Here is a 9,494-nt window from a genome sequence, read left to right as displayed (position 1 = left end):
TAAACACCATCTAACTATACAACCCAGCAGTTGTGCTGCTAGGTATTTACCCACCTGGTTTGAAAGCTTAAACATGGCAGTGTATGCACATACACAAATGGGAACATGAAAGAGAGACTTGCTCAACAAAGTTGCCACAAACCTTCCATTTGTAACAAACATAGTATTCAGTTCAGTTCAGTTCAGTCGCTCAGTCATGTCCGACTCTTTGCCACCCCATGAATCACAGCACTCCAGGCCTCCCTGTCCATCACCAACTCCCAGAGTTCACTCAGACTCACGTCGGTGATGCCATCCAGCCATCTCATCCTCTGTCGTCCCTTTTTCCTCCTGCCCTGAACCCCTCCCAGCATCAGAGTCCTTTCCAATGAGTCAACTCTTCGCATGAGGTGGCCAAAGTACTGGAGTTTTAGCTTTAGCATCATTCCTTCCAAAGAACACCCAGGGCTCTCCTTGTAGTCCAAGGGACTCTCAAGAGTCTTCTCCAACACCACAGTTCAAAAGCATCAATTCTTTGGTGCTCAGCTTTCTTCACAGTCCAACTCACACATCCATACATGACTACTGGAAAAACCATAGCCTTGACTAGACGGACCTTTGTTGGCAAAGTAATGTCTCTCCTTTTTAATATGTTATCTAGGTTGGTCGTAACTTTCCTTCCAAGGAGTAAATGTCTTTTAGTTTCATGGCTGCAGTCACCATCTGCAGTGATTTTGGAGCCCAAAAAACCAATACATAATTAAATATGTCTGTAAATTGTGTGTGTGTGCACAATAAAGCATGCCTGTACAAAAATATATATTAAAATACTTCACTGGTTGGATTGGGGTGTGGGGAGCTCCAGCTGATCTAAGAAACATTGGAAATGAGAGGAGACTGCAATATTGAAGGCAAAAGTAAATATCTGTATAACACCTATAAACTATTAACTTAATAATAGTTAATAAAGCTGTTTCTCAACAAGGAGTTAACAATTCTAACACTCTCCATTAATTAAACAATTAAGTAAATTCACAACAAATGACAATAGCCAGGTTTCTAATAGAGTGAAAATTTACAGACAAGCAAGGATAGAAAATCAGAATAATCCTTGAAATACAGAAATAAATGGGACTACATACTTCCCTTGATATAGACGCATATATAATTTTTAAGATGACCTTCCAAGATGGGACTAGTGATAAAGAATCTGCCTGCCAATTCAGGAGACACAAGAGATGTGGGTTTGATCCCCAAATCAGGAAGATCCCCTGCTGTAGGAAATGGCAACCCACTCCACTATTTTGTCTGGAAAATTCTGTGGACAGAGGAGCCTTGTAGGCTACAGTCCATGGGGCTGTAGAACGCTGGACTTGACTGAGTGACCAAGCACAGTATAATTTTTAAGGTAATGTTTATGTACATGGCTTATTCTACACACCTGTATTTCCTTTCTATCAGCTGAAAGATTTAAGCAATAATACTATGGTGTCAATGATACACCAGCTTCATAAATCTTGATTTCTTTAACAATAGTCTCTAAGAATAGAACCAAGAGTCCTTAGAGAAGTGGCTGATTCTAGGGCTGAAGCAGAGTAAATAAAAGATAAACCTAGAGAATTTTATAGCATTAGATAATAATTAACTTAATAATAATGACAATAACAGCAACAGCAAAAGGAATACATCAAATGGAGAAGACAAGTGAAAGAGCCCCACAAGGTACCAGCTGGAACAATTTTAGAAGTAATATAAATGGACTATAATTAAAGCTATAAAATAATTATCTATCAGTCCATATGTATGTCAAGCCCAGGAGTATTTTCACCCTACTTATTTAACTTATGTGCAGAGAACATCATGAGGACTGCTGGGCTGGATGAAGCACAAGCTGGAATCAAGATTGTTGGGAGAAATATCAATAACCTCAGATATGCAGATGACACCACCCTTATGGCAGAAAGTGAAGAAGAACTAAAGAGCCTATTGATGAAAGAGAAAGAGGAGAGTGAAAAAGTTGACATAAAACTCAACATTCAGAAAAACAAGGATCCTGGAATCTGGTCCCGTCCCTTCATGGCAAATAGATGGGGAAACAATGGAAACAGTGACTGACTTTACTTTTGGGGGCTTCAAAATCACTGCAGAAGAAATTAAAAGACACTTACTCCTTGGAAGAAAAGTTATCACCAACCTAGACAGCATATTAAAAAGTAGAGACATTACTTTGCCAACAAAGGTCCGTCTAATCAAAGCTATGGTTTTTCCAGTGTTCATGTATAGATGTGAGAGTTGGACTATAAAGAAAGCTGATGCTTTTGAACTGTGGTGTTGGAAAAGACTCTTGAGAGTCCTTTGGACTGCAAGGAGATCCAACCAGTCCATACTAAATGAAATCAGTCCTGAATATTCATTGGAAGGACTGATGTTGAAGCTGAAACTCCAATCCTTTGGCCACCTGATGCGAAGAATTGACTCATTGGAAAAGACCCTGGTGCTGGGAAAGATTGAAGGCAGGAAACAAAGGGGACGCCAGAGGATGAGATGGTTGGATGATATCACCAAGTCGATGGACATGAGTTTGAGCAAGCTCTGGGAGTTGGTGATGGACAGGGAAGCATGGCATGCTGCAGTCCATGGGGTCGCAAAGAGTTGGACATGACTTAGCGACTGAACTGAACTGAACTGATCATCCCATACTGATATAGGTAAATGATCATAAAGGCAAATGAGGAGGGGAGAAAACACAAATATCCAGTGCAGAAGAATTCCAAATAGGTTATATAGACATTAATACTTGCTCAAGGAGATGCAGCATTACTCCTTACTACTTAAGTGTGATCTGGGCAGTGACTTACTTCCACGTTCAGCATGGAAGAAAGAGAAAAAGCATAACATTCAGTAGAGAAACCTGATAAATACTATCTCACCTAGGTGACCAAGTTTAATATTAAACTAGTCATGTTTATACTATGAATTCTTGGTGTGATGTGATGAAAATGGCATTTTACCTCTGTGGTCTTCTAAAGACTATGATCTCATTTCAATCATGAGATAAACATTAGACAAACCCCAATTAAGCTGCATTCTACAAAGTGCATACCTGATACTCTTCAAAATTGTCAAGGTCATCAGAAAAGAGCAAGATCTAAGAAATTCACACCAAAGAGGAGTCTAAGGAGACATCATGACTGCTAGAATTCGAATGTTTGTGTCTGTCCTTTCCCCAATTTGAAATCCTAACCCCTAAAGGTGATGGTATTAGTAGGTGGGAAATTTGGGAGATGTTTTACCCTGAGGTGGGCCTTCATAAATGAGATTAGTGCTTTATAAAAAGGAACTCCCTAGCCCCTATAGTCAAAAGGTGCCAGCTATGAACCGGGAAGAAGATTTTCACCAGATATGATGATACTGAGCCTTGATCGTAGACTTCTCAGCCTCTAGAATTGTAAGCAATAAATTTCTGTTGCTCATAATCTACCCAGTCAGTGATATTTCATTATAGCAGTACAAATGCATTAAGGCAGTAACTAAATGTGATGTGATACTGTGTAAGAGACACTGAAACAAACAAAAAAAGAAATTCAGTAAAAACTATGGGAATCTTAATAAATTATGAACTTTTGTTAATAACAATGGCTTATAAATTGTGACTAATATACCATAGCAATGTAAGATGTTGATAATAAAGGAAACTTGGGATGGGTACATGCAACTCTACAATATCTTTTTAAACAGGGTATATGTAAATTATCTTCTTAAACCTCTGTACATCTTAAAATATTCTGAATTCTAAAGTTAATTTAAAACACATACAAGATCTTTCTCAATGTTTATTTGGACCAACATGCAGGATCTTATAAAAGTTTATATGAATCTGAGATATATGAATCAGTCCCTCTTCCTCTGCCCATTCAAAAAGTAATCCTTTAATTCCATTTTGAATTATGGTGTGATTGAGATATTATTTATCCAATATTCTCCCTCCTGCTCTTTTGTTAGATATTGTTCTCTAGTTGATTTACTATGTACTTTTTTTTTGCATTTTCTAAGATAGTCTTTTCCAATTTTTTTCTGTGAACTATTTTTAAAAAGTCACAAGGAACTCTTTGTAAAATTGCAGATTTGTAGGGCCTAACAAAGCCATTTAATCTGGTAGCTTGGAGTCAGGCTCAAAAATCTGAATTTTTAAAGACATTTAGGAAAAAACTATGCATTCCAAATTTGAGAAACAGAAGTCTAAGATGTCTAGAGGGAGAGTCCTCATTTATTCTTGTTTTCCTCCTTACATTTTTCTAACAATTTTATTTATTGTATATGAAATTATCTTGCTCTGTACAGAAAAAAATTGTTGGAGTCCAATTATCCCATTGCATTTTCAAATAACTGTCTTAATTAAATAATTCTAAAACTCTTGTTGGTGCTATAGATTTTAATAAAATGCTAATATTTGGAGATGTTAGCACAGTTTACAAATCTCTGATACTTTTAAAGTTCAGTTCAGTTGCTCAGTTGTGTCTGATTCTTTGTGACTCCAGGGACTGCAGCAGGCCAAGCCTCCCTGCTCCTCACTAACTCCTGGAGTTTCCTCAGACTTATGTCCTTTAAGTCGGTGAAGCCATCCAACTATCTCATACTCTGTCATCCCTTCTCCTCCTGCCTTCAATCTTTCCCAGCATCAGGGTCTTTTCCAATGAGTCAGTTCTTTGCATCAGGTGGCCAAAGTATTGGAACTTCAGCTTCAGCATCAGTCCTTCCAATGAATATTCAGGACTGATTTCCTTTAAGATGGACTGGTTGGATATATTTGCAGTCCAAGGGACTCTCAAAAGTCTTCTCTAACACCACAGTTCAAAAGCACTCATTTTTCAGTGCTCATGTTTCTTTGTAGTCCAACTCTCACATCCATACATGATCCCTGGAAAAACCATAGCCTTGACTAGACAGACCTTTGTTGGCAAAGTAATGTCTCTACTTTTGAATATGCTGTCTAGGTTGGTGATAACTTTTCTTCCAAGGAGTAAGTGTCTTTTAATTTCATGGCTGCAGTCACCATCTGCAGTGATTTTGGAGTCCCCAAAAATAAAGTCTCTATTTCCATTGTTTCCCCATCTATTTGCCATGAAGTGATGGGACCAGATGCCATGATCCTTGTTTTCTGAATGCTGAGTTTTAAGCCAACTACTTCACTCTCCTCTTTCACTTTCATCAAGACGCTCTTTAGTGCCTCTTCACTTTCTGCCATAAGGGTGGTGTCATCTGCATATCTGAGGTTATTGATATTTCTCCCAGCAATCTTGATTCCAGCTTGTGCTTCATCCAGCCCAGCATTTCTCATGATGTGCTCTTCATGTAAGTTAAATAAGCAGGGTGACAATATACAGCCTTGACGTACTCCTTTCCCTATTTGGAACCGGTCAGTTGTTCTATGTCCAGTTTAACAGTTGCTTCCTGACCTGCATACAGATTTCTTAAGAGGCAGGTCAGGTGATCTTGTAGTCCCATCTCTTCAAGAATATTCCACAGTTTGTTGTGATCCACAAAGTCAAAAGCTTTGGCATAGTCAATAAATTAAAGTAGATCCCCAAATTTTAATTATTTCTCTTGTATTTACATTTTTTTCTGTTTTAATAGAGATTTACTTAATCATTGACCCACTTTCCAAATTCCTAGTATTTTAATCACAGGTATTTACTGTAGTCTTCTGACCATGTTCAGCTAATAATATACTAACATTTTAAATTTAAAATGTCTAAAATTGACTCAGTCTTTTTCTTTTTCAACTCTGCTCCTTCATTGAAACTTGTATTTCAGTTGATGGGAACATTGGTCTCTTAACCTGAAATCTTGAAAGTATCTTTGTGTTATGGCTTTCCCATGTCTTATGTATCAGGCTCAGACCAAAATATAACACAGTTTTCTTTCCCTGCTCTTCCTGTGCTCAGCGAGCACTATCGTTAGTCAAGTACTTATTTTGGTTAGCTGTGGCTGTCAAAATAAAGTATCAAAGACTGAATGACTTAGCAGCAGAATATTTATTTTCTCACAAATATGGAGGCTAAAAGCTCAAGCCCAAGATATTATACTGTTGGTTTCTTCTGAGATCTCCCTCCTTGGCTAATAGAATACTTTTACTTGAGTCACCACACCATCTTCTCTCTGAACCTGCCTGTGTTCTAATCTTCTCTTCTTACAGGACACCAATAATAGTGGATTAAAGCCCCCCCCCCAAATAACCTCATTTTAACCAAATTACCTCCTGATATCTCATCTCCAAATAGTCACATTTTGAAGTTCTAGGGGTTAGGATTTCAATACGTGAATTTCAGAGACACAATTCAACATCACATATGCAGGAAACAGTAAATGTCTATGTGAGTAAATTATGTGAGTGTTGTTCTTGTTAATTAGATCAGAAATCTGTTGCAATAAGGGACTAAGGCATGGTCTTTTGTATAAGCCACATGGAAGAAACTGTTATTGTCAGTGTCATTGAGGTAAGTGTAGATATCATAGTTCAAGGGACTCTTAAGGGTCTTCTCCAACACCATAGTTCAAAACCATCAATTCTTTGGCACTCAGCTTTCTTTATAGTCCAACTCTCACATCCATACATGACTACTGGAAAAACCATGGTTTTAACTAGACAGACCTTGTTGGCAAAGTAATGTTTCTGCTTTTTAATATTCTGTCTAGGTTGGTCATAGTTTTTCTTCCAAGGGGCAACTGTTTTAATTTCATGGCTGCATTCACCATCTGCAGTGATTTTGGAGCCCATGAAAATAAAGTCTTTCACTGTTTCCATTGATTCCCCATCTAATTGCCATGAAGTGATGGAATTGGATCCATGATCTTCGTTTTTTGAATGCTGAGTTTAAGCCAGCTTTTTTACTCTCCTTCCTTTCATCAAGAGGTTCTTTAGTTCTTCGCTTTCTTCCATAAGGGTGGTGTCATCTACATATGTGAGGTTACTGATATTTCTCCCAGCAATCTTGATTCCAGCTTGGGCTTCATCCAGCTCAGCATTTCTCATGAGGTACTCTGCATATAAATTAAAAAGCAGTGTGACAATATACAGCCTTGATGTACTCCTTTCCCAATTTGGAACCAGTCTGTTGTTTTATGTCCGGTTCTAACTGTTGCATCTTGACCTGCATACAGGTTTCTCAGTAGGCAGGTAAGGCAGTCTGGTATTCCCATCTTTTTAAGAATTTTCCACAGTTGGTTGTGATCCACACAGTCAAAGGCTTTGGCATAGTTAATAAAGCAGAAGTAGCAGTTTTTCTGGAACACTCTTGCTTTTTCTGTGATACAATGGATGTTGGCAATTTGATCTCTGGTTTCTTTGGCTTTTCTAAATTCAGCTTGAACATCTCGAAGTTTTTTGTTCACATACTGCTATAACCTGGCTTGGAGAATTTTGAGCATGAGAGATGAGTGCAATTGTGTGGCTATTTGAACATTCTTTGGTATTGCCTTTCTTTGGGATTGGAATGAAAACCGACATTTTCCAGTCCTTTGGCCACTGCTGAGTTTTCCAAAATTGCTGGCATATTGAATGCAGCACTTTAACAGCATCATCTTTTAGGACTTGAAATAGCTCAACTGGAATTCCATCACCACCCCTAGTTTTGTTCCTAGTGATCCTTCCTAAGGCCCACTTGACTTTAGATGCTAGAATGTCTGGCTGTACGTAAGTGATCACACCATCATGGTTATCTGGGTCATTAAAATCTTTTTTGTATTGCTCTTCTGTGTATTCTTGCCACATTTTCTTAATAGCTCCTATTAGGTCCATACCATTTCTGTACTTTATTTTTGCATAAAATATTCCCTTGGTATCTCTAATTTTCTTGAAGAGATCCCTAGTCTTTCCCATTCCATTGTTTTCCTCTATTTCTTTGCACTGATCACTGTGGAAGCCTCTCTTATCTCTCCTTGCTATTCTTTGGAACACTGCATTCAAATGGGTATATCTTTCCTTTTCTCCTTTGCCTTTAGCTTCTTTTCTTTTCTCAGCTATTTGTAAGGCCTCCTTAGACCACCATTTGCCTTTTTGCATTTCTTTTTCTTGTGGATGGTATTGATCACTGCCACCTGTACAATGAACCTCTGTCCATAGTTTCCTTCCTCTGTCCTTCTCCTTCCAAGGTATATCTCAAAACAATCTGTCAAAGATGGGATTTGGGGGTGTGAGATAATAATATATCTGTCTTTATATAAAGACCTGCATATAGGTCACTGCTCCTAGTTCCTAATACAGTATTCCTAAAACCCCTGCAGTGTACTTTTTATATTATTGTGATTTTAGCTAAATACTACTCCATGGTATTTACTGCTCCATAGTATTGCTGCCTCAACATCCATTTTGTTTGCTCAAGTGACCTGCAAGGACATTGAGCTGACACTAATCCCTTCTGTGATAACCGTACACAGAGTCACAAACATTTATAAGTTTCTGACATGACTTCTCCAAGAACTCTTGTGATCAACAGTCTCCCCTTCTCCCTGTGCCTATAATTTGTGTGCCCCTTTGACAGGACCCCAGTGAGGTTTACCAAAACCCCACACTTTATGTTTGCCTTGACTGTTTTGGCTCTAACCTGGGAAAGTGCAATGCTCTCCACCTACAGACCCTAATGAAGCCATGAGCCCCAGGTCCTATAGCTCTGTCTGCATCCTACCTTAACTTCCCTGTCCACAACCCCCATTCATGGCATGTACTTCTTTCAGGACTTGTGAGTAATAAACTTCTTTATTTCCATATGTCTTGTGGTCTATTGTTGACTGCAGCTTACCATCTGGCTCTTTGTGCTCCATTTTACAGGTTTCAATTTGATACTTTCATGATGTATCATAAATATTTAAAGATAAATTGTGTTATAGATAATTAAAAACAAATAGAAATACATGGCATTATAAATACTCTTATTATTGTTTATCATGTTAGCTCTAAAAAATATCCTATAATATTCTTAAGGATAGGAGTTACTTCTTAACTATTTATAAGTTTTCCACCCTATAAGAACCTCATAGCCCCTGCCTATGGCACGTACTACTCTATGAGGCATGGGCTGCTTAACTTTTCTTTATATATTTAGAATGATTATTTATTATATCAAGCTAGATAAGCTGTGAGCATTTGTAATAGTCTCTTTGTAGAGAAGGAAGTCACTGGATACTTTCAGGTTTAGATCATTTTAAAGAATCTAATCAACCTGTAAAACTTAATTCTACAGATGCTGCTAATATTTGCATTACATGACGTCTTAATGGAAATTCCTTCACTTTTTTCCTTCGAGTTCATTCTCCTTATTGTTAGCATTTCCTACTGCTTCCTTTTTAGCAGTATTTTATGTGGCTGTCTTGGCACCTGATCAGAATAGGAAGGCATAAAATTCATACAATTCTCTAACCTTGTTCTTATTCCAGAGATAGATCTCCCCTTAAGGACCAATTTCTGAGAATTCAGACACCTGCTTTCTTGAAATGAACCCTGGAGGAGAGGCCTAATC

The sequence above is a fragment of the Bos indicus genome, chromosome 1, assembly GCF_029378745.1.
Source record: "Bos indicus isolate NIAB-ARS_2022 breed Sahiwal x Tharparkar chromosome 1, NIAB-ARS_B.indTharparkar_mat_pri_1.0, whole genome shotgun sequence".
Taxonomy (NCBI): domain Eukaryota; kingdom Metazoa; phylum Chordata; class Mammalia; order Artiodactyla; family Bovidae; genus Bos; species Bos indicus.
This window is presented reverse-complemented; position numbering follows the sequence as displayed.